The 13518-nt window shown below is 35.9% G+C and overlaps 1 protein-coding gene and 1 non-coding gene across 25 annotated transcripts in view; both read right to left on the bottom strand.

The window, feature by feature from the left end:
• SLMAP (sarcolemma associated protein) overlaps nt 1-13518 on the bottom strand; it is a 151201-nt gene that overhangs the window by 124641 nt on the left and 13042 nt on the right. The gene's annotated exons all lie outside the window — the stretch shown is intronic.
• On the bottom strand, nt 12515-12617 carry LOC124525211 (U6 spliceosomal RNA). The gene has a single exon (XR_006965432.1). It is a non-coding gene; the product is annotated as a U6 spliceosomal RNA (small nuclear RNA).

Raw genomic sequence — 13518 nt, 5'->3', positions numbered from 1 at the left:
TGTTCATTAGCACAATATAACTAGCATAAACTAACTGATACACTGAATTAGATGCTCCTCCTCTATAATATCGTTAACACCCAGGCATATGCCACTATAATATTATACTACACTCAAAGGTTTTTTATTGTTTTGTTCAAATAGACTTATGATTTCAAGAAGTCAGACATTTGTTTTTTTATCTTTAGCACTGGGTAGAAGACTGATAAATATTTGCTGAAAAAATTATAGAGGTACCTATCATATATTTTCCAATAAATGAAGCTAGTTACTGAAATTTTTGAAAACGTAATATAAAAATAACATATTGCAAAGAAAGGCTGAAGAGATCAAAATAACTTATAGTGTAAAAAGCTGAAGAGATTTCATGGCCATTTGTTACCTGATCTTAGATAGAGTATCTTAACATTTTCCTAAAAGTTTCCAGCAATATATTTATCAAAGATTCCAATAACACCATTTTAAACATATTCTATTGATAACCAGAAGGTAAGAAGAGAAGTGTAGAAGTCCAAGTTCATGCACTATAAAATTCATGTTTCCTCACAGATCCACAGTTGCATATATGTTTTAGACACATATATTTACATATATGTTTAAAACATATATTTTATTTCTAAACAGTTCCTATAGTGATGGCTGACCCAGAAAACTGACAAATAACAATCCAGAAGAACCAACACATTACAAAAATGCACTAATTCAGTAATTTTAAAACATGCTAATACAAAGTCACCTAGCACAGGGGTAAAAAACTTATAACCTCTAATGCCTCTAAGTGCATAATTCTATTAGTAAATATAACCAGGTCATTAAGAAAAGGTTTTTTTCCTTTACTCTATTTAAGGTGACAAGGAAATGTTTAATCACTGTAGAAAAATTTCCATCCAAAAAATTATTTGGTTGTAAAAAGTGTACATTTTCAACTCATCAGAAAATCCTGTTTTCTGAAATGACTCATTCCCTGAAGCTATCAAGAAACTATGGCATAATTATAAATGGCATAATCTCTAATCTATTAAAATATATTTGAATTTTAAATTTTATCTAGATGGAGATGTACTTCAAATTCCCTAAACTCAAGTAAACACTTATGTTTGCTAAATCTTGCTAGTATTTTATTCTATACTGGAGTATATTCATTAAAAACCTTTGGGGCGCCTGGGTGGCTCAGTCGGTTAAGCGTCCGACTTAGGCTCAGGTCACGATCTCACGGTCCGTGAGTTCGAGCCCCGCGTTGGGCTCTGGGTTGATGGCTCAGAGCCTGGAGCCTGCTTCTGATTCTGTGTCTCCCTCTCTCTCTGCCCCTTCCCAGTTCATGCTCTGTCTTTCTCTGTCCCAAAAATAAATAAACGTTAAAAAAAATTATAAAAAAAAAACCACATACAGTGATAGGAATAGAAATTTTAATATTAAGTTGATATTACAAGGTATTAATCTCTGTGATTTTCCTAAACACTTGTACAATTTTTATTCTAAAGCACCTAAAACTATAACAACAGTTTGAAAAAAGTTATACACTCATTTTACAAGTAAACTTCACAATGACAATTATATAGTTTTTTTTAATAAAAAATTTTTTAATGTTTATTTTGAGAGAGAGAGAGAGAGAGAAAGACAGTAGGGGAAGGACACAGAGAGAGGGAGACACAGAATCTGAAGCAGGCTTCAGGCTCTGAACTGTCAGCACAGAGCCCAATGCGGGTCTCAAACCACCAGATTGTAACCTGCGCCAAAGTGGGAAGTCGGATGCTTAACTGACTGAGCCACCCAGGTACCCCTAAGCAGTTTACAAACATCATTAACCAAAAGTCATACAGGATCTTTTGTATATGGGTTTTTTTCTTGTTTTTAAGTAGGGGCTTTTAGATGATATCAGCAGTCTAAATAGGAAAATAAATGTCAGAGGCACGTGGGTGTCTCTGTCAGTTGAGCGTCTGACTTCCGCTCAGGTCAAGATCTTGAGGTTTGTGAGTTCCAGCCCCATATCGGGCTCCCTGCTGTCAGTGAGCTTGTCAGCGCAGAGCTTGCTTCAGCTCCTCTGTCCCACTCTCTCTGCCCCTCCCCCACTTGTGCTCTCCCAAAAAATAAATTAAAAAAAAAAAAAGGAAAATAAACGCCTATGACAAAAATCACCACCTTATTCTACTTAATGCAGAAATGCATGATTAAGTTAGTATATTTTCGCTTCTCAATATTCCCTCAAAATAGCATAGTCATGCAGTCAACATGATCTTCACAGATATTAACAACTTACAGATTTTAAAATGTGAATAATTTAGAAGTATTAAATCATAATCTCTGGGGGATAATTAAATCATAATCTCTGGGAGGCATCAATGTGTTTTAAAAGCTCCAGACGATTCTAATATGAAGCTGAGGTTACAAACTGTATATTTCTTTCAATGTCCCTACAAAATATTAACTAAAAACTTTTTTCTTTCAATTTAACTCTGGACCAGATTTTAAGGGAGTAGCTTTAAACATTTCCTTAAAATAGTATAGATTTATACTCTTAATCTCCATTTCAACTTCTGGAGATTTTGATTTAAACAGTAATTTTTATCATGCTTATAAAATGTGTCTTAATAAATCAAGTTTTAAAAAGAAAAAAGGGACAGTTTAGCCATTTAAACACTAACACTATTTTTTGCTTTAAATTAAATGATGTCAGATAGCTCAAAGTCACAGTACCAAAGCACTTTTTAAATCACACTATTTAATCAACTGTTTAAATATACGGTCATTGGGGCGCCTGGGTGGCGCAGTCGGTTAAGCGTCCGACTTCAGCCAGGTCACGATCTCGCGGTCCGTGAGTTCGAGCCCCGCGTCAGGCTCTGGGCTGATGGCTCGGAGCCTGGAGCCTGTTTCCGATTCTGTGTCTCCCTCTCTCTCTGCCCCTCCCCAATTCATGCTCTGTCTCTGTCTGTCCCAAAAATAAATAAAAACGTTGAAAAAAAAAATTTAAAAAAAAAAAAAATAAATAAATATACGGTCATATTATTAACAAAAAGCTTTCTCATTAAAATAAAAGTTCTGCTGGGGCAGCTGGCAGGCTCAATTACAAGAGCACGGAACTCTTGATCTCAGGTTCATGAGTTCAAGCCCCATGCTGGGTGTAGAGATTACTTAAGTAAATAATAGAAAGAAAGAAAGAAAGAAAGAAAGAAAGAAAGAAAGAAAGAAAGAAAGAAAGAAAGAAAGAAAAAGAGAAAGAAAAGTTCTGCCTACAGATGTACAACATCCAAAAAAGACAGGAGATAATCAAAAAATAACTGAAATAACACTGGAAAAGGAGAAACTCTGAAAAGGTTTTGGGTATTTAACTGAAAAAGTCCTCTTTGAACATAATTGATGGCATAGTATTTCCAAAATTTCTCTATCTCAAGAGATACTAGACCAAATCTCCTGAAAATGGAAATATTCTATAGCCAACAAATAAGTAAATATGAGTCTCAAAAGGACATAGTCTGAATCTACCTAAAAGAGCCATGTTGGGGCACCTGGCTGAGTCTGAGTGTCTGAGTCTTGATATCAGCTCAGATCGTGATCTCACAATCATTAGATTGAGCCCTCCATAAAGGCTCTGTGCTGAGCATGGGGCCTGCTTGAGATTCTCCCTCTCTCTCTCTCTCTCTCTCTCTCCCTCTGCCCCTCCCCCATGTGTATACATACACATAAGTTCTCTCCCTCATGAATGAATGAATGAATGAATGAATAAATAAATAAATAGGCCAGGTTAAACATGCCTTCTTTTTAACTTAATAAGTTAATGTTTATTTATTTAGAATAGGTGGTATAGTTTCAAGGTTCCAGAAATACTAAAAAAGGTATATACACTGAAAAGTCTTCCTGTCATCCTTATCTCATAAAGACAGTTTCCACCCTACCATACTTCCACATAACCAGGTTACTAACTCCTTTATGTATAACTATTCCAGATTTCTTTATGCATAAACAAATAAATAACAAATATGAATTCTTATTTTCTTTCTTTTGCATAAAAGGTAGATTATTGTGTATATTGTGCTATGCCCTGTTTGTTGTTTTGTTGCTTGACAATATATCTCATTCTCTTTAAAGATTCTTCAATGAAGTAGAATCTCAGAAAGTCAGTCCATTTAGTTTTATACTTTATAACTTATAATCCTCTTATGCTCATCCCAATAAAGACACACATAATATAGCTGCAATAAGAAATCTTTGGAATTTAAAAATCTTATGTGACATTGCTATTTTTTTAATGTTTACTTATTTTTGACAGAGATCCCTGAGCAGGGGAGGGGCAAAGAGAGAAGGGGACAGAGGATCCAAAGTGGGCTCTGTGCTGACAGTAGAGAGCCTGATAATAGGGCTCAAAATCACGAACCATAAGATCATGACCTAAGCCAAAGTTGGATGCTTAACCAACTGAACCACCCAGACACCCCCTGACATTATTATTATAAAGAATTTATTGAAATATGGAATGCATACAAAGAAGTGAACAAATCAAAAGTGTATATAGCTTGATGAATCACCACTAAGTGAACACACCTTTATAACTAACCACCACCCAGGTCAAGATATAAAACATTACGAACACATCATCTATCTGATTTTTTAATATTTTATGATCTATTAGTATCTAAGACACATGTTAGAGAAATTTAATAGTACTGACTTCCTAAACTTACATTAGGGATACAGATTATGGGTTTCCTTTTCAGTTGGCTTAACCTGTTATTTATTTTAATGAAATAGTTCATATATACAAAAATAAACAGAAACATAGCAGTAAGAACTAAAGAATATTAAAATAAACTTTCATGTACCTAACACCCAGACTGAGAAGACCCCTGCCTCTCCCATAAGGGCAGGCAGTATGGCTTAATAGTTAAGAGTGCAGACTCTGGAGCCAGACTGCCTGGGTTTGATTATAGGATTTACTTCTTATTAGCAGAATGATTTGGAGTAGTTAAGATTTTCTGTACCCTTATTTATAAACTCCTTTATTCAGAAATGAGAACGATAATAGTGCCTGCTTCACAACACATACTCATTTAATTATGAGAATTAAATAAGTATATATTTATAAAGTATTTAAAACACTTTACAGTATATATTATGTAAAATTTAGCTATTTTTATATCCATTCTCTGCCTCCCTCTCAAGGAAATATTCATCATTCTACTACTATATAGGAAGTAACATATATATATATGAAAAAGTATCATGATTTCTAAGTTCTATATTAACTGGCATCATAGTCTAAGTATTCCTTTGCAACTTACTTTTTTCACTCAACATTTCTGAGATTCATCTGCATTGATAATGTACAGCTATTGTTTATTCATGTTCACTCTTGTACAGTATTCCATGGTATAAATTAACATAAGTACTTACATATTCATGTTGATGAACATCTGGGTTACTTCCAGTTTTTTGCTATTACAGAAAATACTATGAAAAACTGCTTTGAGGGGCATCTGGGTGGCTCAGCTAGTTAAGTGTCCAACTTCAGCTCAGGTCATGATCTCACTACTCATGATTTTGAGTCCCATATTGGGCTCTGTGCTGACAGCTCAGAGCCTGGAGCCTGTTTCAGATTTTGTCTCCCTCTCTCTCTGTCCCTCCCCAACTTGTGCTCTCTGTCTCTAATATAAACATTAAACATAAAAATTTTTAAAAAGTTCTCTACCTCTTCCTCTGCCCTTTCCTACTTGTGTGCACACATGCTCTTTCTCTTTAAAAAAAAAAAAATGCTTGAACATGTCTCCTGATGCAGATATAAAAATGTTTTTGTAGTGTATACACTACACTTAGGTAAAGAACTGCTATCTCATTAGGTATACACAAGCATTATAATAATGTCAAATTGTTTATCAAAATAGTCATATTAGAGCATTACATACTTTTATTAATAAGAAAGGTCTAAAATCAATTATTTAAGCTTCCAATTTAAGAAACAGAAGATAATATCAAACAGAAAAAAAGCAGAAAGAAGCATATAATAAAGGTAAGAACATAAATCCATGAAAGAGAAAACAGAAAAATAACAGAAAAAAACATATTTAAAATAATTGAATATTTAACATCAATAAAGTTGAAAAACTTCTGGCTGTAGTAATAAAACAAAAAAAGAGAGAAAAGACACAATACTGGGAATGAGAGAGGTAACATCATTATAGAATCTAGAGATACTGAAAGGGTAATCAGGTAATGTTATGAATAATTTTATGCCAATTGACCCAACAACTTCAATGAAATAGATAAATTTCTTTAAAGACACAAACTATCAAAATTAACTCTACAATAAATAAGTAACCCGAAAAGCTCTGTATCTGTCAAAGAAACTGAATTGATAGTTTAAAACTTTCCACATGCAAAAAAATAAATAAATAAAATACAAACCTACATGACTTCATTAGTGAATTCTACCAAGTATTTAAGACTAAACTTTCATGAATAGATATGCAAAAATCCTTGACAAAATTTAAGCAGATCACATCCAGTAGCATATTAAAAAAATACAGTATAATCAGGTGGAGTTTATTCCAGGAATGCAAAGTTGATTTAATATTCAAAAGTCAATCAGGGTTTAACTCATCAAATCAATAACAGAGCATGGGAGTTCCTCTACAGTGTCGTCCATACTTGATATCATCCAACTTTTTTTTAAATCAAACTCAACACCCAAAAAACAAATAACCCAATAAAGAAATGGGCAAAAGACATGAATAGACACTTTTCCAAAGAAGACATCCAGATGGCCAACCAACACATGAAAAAATGCTCAACATCACTCATCATCAGGGAAATACAAATCAAAACCATAATGAGAGACTAACCACCTCACACCTGTCAGAATGGCTAAAATTAACAACTCAGGCAACAACAGATATTGGTGAGGATGTGGAGTAAGAGGAACCCTTTTGCACTGCTGGTGGGAATGCAAACTGGTATAGCCACTCTGGAAAACAGGATGGAGGCTCCTCAAAAAATTAAAAATAGAACTACCCTATGACCCAGCAACTGCACTACTAGGTATTTATCCAAAGGATACAGGTGTGCTGTTTCGAAGGGACACATGCACCCCCATGTTTACAGTAGCACTATCGACAATAGCCAAAACATGGAAAGAGCTCAAAGGTCCATTGACTGATGAATGGATAAAGAAGATGTGGTGTGTGTGTGTGTGTGTATACACACACACACACACACCACACACACACCACACACACACACACACACACACACACACACACACACACACACACCGGAATATTACTCGGCAATGAAAAAGAATGAAATCTTGCCATTTACAACAACATGGATGGAACTAGAGCGTATTATGCTAAGCAAAATAAGTCTGTCAGAAAAAGACAAATACCACATGATTTCACTCATATGTGGAATTTAAGTCACAAAACAGATGAACATAAGGGAAGGGAAGGAAAAATAATATAAAAACAGAGATGGAGACAATCCATAAAAGACTCTTAAATACACAGAACAAACTGAGGGTTGCTGGAGGGAAGGTGCGTAGGGGGATAGGTTAAATGGGTGATGGGTATTAAAGAGGGCACCTGTTGTGTTGATTACTGGATGTTATATGTAAGTGATGGATGAATCACTAAATTCTACTCCTGAAACTAATATTACACCGTATGCTAACTAGAATTTAAATAAAAACTGGAAACATTAAAAAAACTAAATTAAATTAAAAACCACAACAAAAATAATAAAGGCAGAAGAATGTTTTGTTTTTTCTTTTTTAAGTTCATTTATTTATTTTGAGAGAGAGAGAGAACAAGTGAAGAAGGGGCAGGGGCGGTGGAGACAGTATCTGAAGCAGGCTCTGTGCTGACAGCAGAGAGCCCATCGCAGGGCTTGAACCCACAACCTGAGAGATCACGACCTGAGCCAAAGGTGGACACTCAACAGACTAGTCGAGCCACCCAGGCACCCCTATCCAACTTTTTAAAGTTTATCCCCCCAGTAATCTGCACACAGCACGGAGCTCAAACTCACGACCCTGAGATCAAGAGTCTCTTGCCCTACTGACAGAGCCAGCCAGGCACTCCAAAATTATCCAACTTTTTAAATGAGCATAAATGGAACTGAAGGTTTAAGTTTACAATTTCCTAGTTATGTTGAACATCTTGCGTTAGTTTATTGGTCATTCTTATTTCTTCTGTGAAATTCTTATTTGTGTTAACCATTTTTTTTCTCTTGGGTTGTGTCTTTTTTGTTAATTTGAACAAATCCTTTCTATATTCTAGACACTTATCCTTTATACATGATGTGTTTTACAAATATCTTCCCCTAGTTTTTTTTCCTTCTTCACTTTTTTCATTCTTAATGAAAAATAATTTTAATGTATTTGCATTATCAATCTTTTAGTTCAATTACGCTTCTTTGTGAATTTTTTATAATATATCCTTCCCTACCCCAAGGTCATAAAGATATTTCACACTCTCTTCCAAGAGGCTTAAAAAAAAAAAAAGGGGCAGAGGCACTTGGGTGGCTCAGTCTGTTAAGCGTCCGATTCTTGATTTCGGCTCAGGTCATAACCTCACAGTTTGTGGGATTGAGCCCTGTGTCTGTGCTATTGGCACAGAGCCTGCCTGGGATTCTCTCTCTCATCCCTCTCTGTTCCTCCCCCCATTCTCTCTTTCTCTCTCATTAAATAAACAACATTAAAAATAAATTAAAAAGACAAATTTCTAAAGTTAGTAGTACTTCTAGAATTTCTTTGGAGATGGGACAACTAGGTAGCATTGGCTGAGCATCTGACTTCAGCTCAGGTCATGATCTCACAGCTGGTGGATTCAAACACCATGTCAGGCTCTGTGCTGACAGTTCAGAGCCTGGAGCCTGTTTCAGATTCTGTGTCTCCCTCTCTCTCTGCCCCTCCCCTGCTAGTGCTCTGTCTCTCTCTCAAAAATAAGCAAACAACAAAAAAAATTTTTTTCAGAATTTCTTTGGAGAAACGTAGTATGTTGGTAATAAGTGTTTTAACCACCTACTAAATACTAGGCATTGCACCTATATTGTAGGGCTACAAGGCAGTAAAGCCTATTACACTTACCTTTAAGAAGAACATAAATTATTTTTATTATTATTATTCAAGAACTAAGGCAGCATAACATAATCAAGTGTTAAGTTTTATGATAAACATGATCAAAGTTCAAAATATTATGAAAAGGAATTAATCAGTGAGAATTGTGGCAATCAGTAAAATCCCATGAAGAAGAGCATTAAACCTTCACTTAATTCTGACTTAGAATAACAACAAACACTAGAATTTATCTAAAACATACTGATATTTAAAATAGCCAACAGAGGGGCGCCTGGGTGGCTCAGTCAGTTAAGCGACCGACTTCAGCTCGGGTCACGATCTCGGGGTCTGTGAGTTCGAGCCCCGCGTCGGGCTCTGGGCTGATGGCTCGGAGCCTGGAGCCTGCTTCCGATTCTGTGTCTCCCTCTCTCTCTGCCCCTCCCCCGTTCATGCTCTCTCTCTGTCTCAAAAATAAATAAACTTAAAAAAATAAAATAAAATAAAATAAAATAAAATAAAATAAAATAAAATAAAATAAAATAAAATAAAATAAAATAAAATAAAATAAATCAACAGAGGGGCAAGTGGGTGGCTCAGTTGGTTAAGCGTCCGACTTCAGCCCAGGTCATGATGTCACAGTTCCTGGGTTCAAGCCCCATGTCGGGCTCTGTGCTGACAACTCAGAGCCTGGAGACTGCTTCATATTCTGTGTCTCCTTCTCTCTCTGCCCCTCCCCTGCTCATGCTCTGCTTCTCTTTCTCTGCCTCTCTCTCTCTCTCTCTCTCAAAAATAAACATAAAAACAATTTAAGAATAATACTATTTAAATAATAAAAATTTTAAAATAATACTGTTTAAAAATAGTCAACAGAGGGGCACCAGGGTGGCTCAGTCAGTTAAGCGTCTGATTCTTGATTTCAGCTCAGGTTGTGATCTCCTGGTTCATGGCATCAAGTCCCACATAGAGAGCTCTGCGCTGAAAATGTGGGGCCTGCTTGGGATTCTCTCTCTCCCTCTCTCTTTCTCAAAATAAATAAATAAACATTTTAAAATAATAAAAAATAAAATGGCAGCTCTTTCTGCCCACAGGTCCTGTCCCCATGTTTTAATAAAATCACCTTTTGTGCACCTAAATAAATAAATAAATAAATAAAATTTAAAAATAAAAAATAAAACAGCCAACAGATAAGGGCGCCTAGATGGCTCAGTGGGCTAAGTGTTCGACTTCAACTAGGGTCATGATGTCATGGTTCTGTGAGTTCAAGCCCCGCATCAGGCTCTCTGCTGTGAGCGCTAAACCCACTTCAGATCCTCTGTGTCCCTCTCTCTCTGCCCCTCCCCCACTCATACTGTCTCTCTCAAAAAACAAACATTAAAAAAAAATAGCCAACAGATAAAAACCATAAAGTCTGAATTCATGCAAACTTGCATGTGATAGCAAAATAAAATGGAAAATATAAGTAAAAATGTAAAACATAAATAAACATTATATTGCTTAAGGGCTTTATATAAATCAGATTTACCCAGCTCAACTCTGCACACGACCAGGAAATTCAAAATTCAAAAGCAAAAGACAGCTAGCAGGTTAAGTGAGTTGGATAACAGAATTAACTCCTACTATCAGAATATTACATAGTCATAAAACTGGAGCTATGACATTGATTCCAGAAAAGAGAGTACCCTTTCTAGCAAGTCTTTAAAAGTGACTGAACTTAAAAACCTGAAGAGTTTTTTTCCAACCTCAACATTCAGATACGAACACTCTATTTTGTTTTGGGGAATAATATTTTGAAAGCAGGACTTAAATATCAGAATTCAATACTTTATAAGTGAAGCATAGCAGGTAATAGGTTATCAGTAGGCCTATAACAAAACAGTCATTTCAGAAAATAATTCTTAAAATTTATAATTTACTAGCACACCTAAACCTCTAAACTGGTAAAATGACAAAGCAATAATAACAAAAAGTAATAAAAGTAGGAAGGAATAATGACTAATTTTTACAACACAACCACATAATATTTGAAAGTGCTTTTTAATCACTTTCTCACACATTAACAGTTTACCTATTGTTATATCAGCTTTCAAAACAGTTGCAGCTAAAACAAAGGATAAAATTTTGATTCAATTCTCAAATCAGGTCACTGGTAAGGGAAGTGGGAGGGAAGAATTATTAAAAGCGAGTACAATGCCAATAAACTTAACTGATGCTTATCTGAAAACTGCCTCCACAACTGGCAATTATGAACCAAAAACTCAGCTTAGAGCATCAATTTAAAATGGTAAGACTAGCACTACCACATAAGGTTTATGTTTCAAAATGTTTTTCTACTGAAATTCTAATATATGTTCTATCACTTAACACCTGCCTCTGACTTGGACATTCACATGCATTATTTTCTTCATCATTATATTTGTAACTTCATTCATTTTTCATTTAAATATTAAATCTGTATTTCTGGGAATATCAGAAATGGTATTTAAGTGAATTTATTCCAGGGGCGCCTGGCTCAGTAGGTTAAGAGTCCGACTCTTGCTCTCAGCTCAGGTCATGATCCGACCATTAGTGAGATCCAGCCCAGGTTGGTGAGATCGAGCCCCGCGGATCTCTGCACTGACAACGTGGAGCCTGCTTGGGATTCTCTCTCTGCCCTTCCTCTCCCCCTCCCTCAGAATAAGTAAACTTAAAAAATAAATACATAAATGGATTTATTCCAGAATTTAAAATGACTGACAAAAGAAATATACCTTAAAATGATGAATACAAGCACAATCTTTTCATGTGCCAAGAGAGAAGCAATCTTGAAAATAAGAACTCATACCCTGGAACCTTTAAATCTTGTCTACTCACTATACCTATGAATCCAATCTTCACTTTCCAATCACCCTATTATGAAGTCAGCATATTAAAGCAGATGAGGGTTTAATAACCCACTGTAAAACATACCAGTTTAGTTATTAGAGTTACCTGGGAAGATTAAGGGGCAGTTTGGCTTTTTCCAAAGTTGCATGCAAATCCAAGATTCTTACTTCCAAGGTTTGTGCCTTGGTTCCCTCAATGTTTCTGTCCTACTGCTCCAGCAACCTTTGTACCTCTACAGCCTTCCTGAAATGGAACCTGATTTAGGTTTACCTCTACCATTTAATAGAAACTATCTGGTCAATCCAGTAGTAGAGCTCCTTAACACACAACTGTCTCCTGACTACCTTTCTGGGCTGATGCCTTTTTATGTAGACCTTTTTGCACCCAGAACATCTGTTATCTTCTACCCTAAATCTTCAGGGTCTAGTTCAAGTCCCCCTTTCTAGACAAACAAGCCTTTACTACCTTAATCATAAGGTAGTAAAGAAGAGCTCTCTTAATTTCACTTAAAACTTTATTCTTTCCTAATTTGTTCATGGGAGTTAGTTTTGGCTTCCTAATTAAACTATAAGCTCCTCAAAGACTGAAGTAACATCTTTGTTTTTATGTTTTACTATGAACTGCTTCATGAATTTGTGTGTCATCCCTGTGCAGGGGCCATGCTAATCTTCTATCATTCTAATTTTAGTATATGAGCTGCCAAAGTGAGCATTTTTTAATTAAAAAAAATTTTTTATGTTTATTTAAGCAATCTTTACATCCAACATGGGACTTGAACTCATGACCTTGAGATCAAGAGCTGCATGTTCCACCAACTGAACCAGCCACGCACCCCTGAAGTAATATCTTAATACCTTCATCATGTCCCATTTGCCTAATGCAGAATATGCACTCTTTCACACGTTCCCTGATTGACTGACTAGATTCTCATCATATTACTCATTCAGCTCCTTTCATTTCAAATCTTCAAGTAAGGCAAACCAAGTATGCTACTGATTTTTATTGCTATTACCCGGGAAACTCTACAAACTAGGTAGTATTGGATAATGAATATTAATTATAAGACTATTTGAACTATTTTTACACACAACAATTCTGACACCAAATGCATGGTGTCTTCCAATACCACTCTCCAACTCTCTAATACAAGCCGGATGTCCTACAATTCCATTCTACACTATCTACCTGGAATTAATGTTGGATCCCACAAGTTAAGGGCTCAGTCCCACAAGATCGCATCCAGTTGAGATGCCAGTCAAAAGTCCCAAGTTGTTAGTGATGCTTCCAACCAATCAGCTATAAATTCAGAGGATTCCTAATTCACTCCTCAGTTTTGATAATTCATTAAAACGACTCCCAGAACTCAGGAAAGTGTTTTACTTACTATTACCGGTTTATCATAGAGGATACAACTCAGGAACAGCCAAATGGAAGAGATGGGCAAGGTATGGGGGAAGGGGCTTCTATGCCCCCTCTGTCCTGGTGAGCCACCCTCCCAGTACCTTGTAGTGTTTACCAAACCTAAAGGAGCTACACTGCCTCCCCTCTTGCCAGCAGTGCTCAACTACTCCAAAGACTTGATAGCTCTATTTTCTCCTTCCCAACTGCATTTC

The sequence above is a fragment of the Lynx rufus genome, unplaced genomic scaffold (assembly GCF_022079265.1).
Source record: "Lynx rufus isolate CCGP_SWC_20201006 ecotype Redwood Valley unplaced genomic scaffold, mLynRuf1.p SCAF_4, whole genome shotgun sequence".
Classification (NCBI taxonomy): domain Eukaryota; kingdom Metazoa; phylum Chordata; class Mammalia; order Carnivora; family Felidae; genus Lynx; species Lynx rufus.
This window is presented reverse-complemented; position numbering and strand designations above follow the sequence as displayed.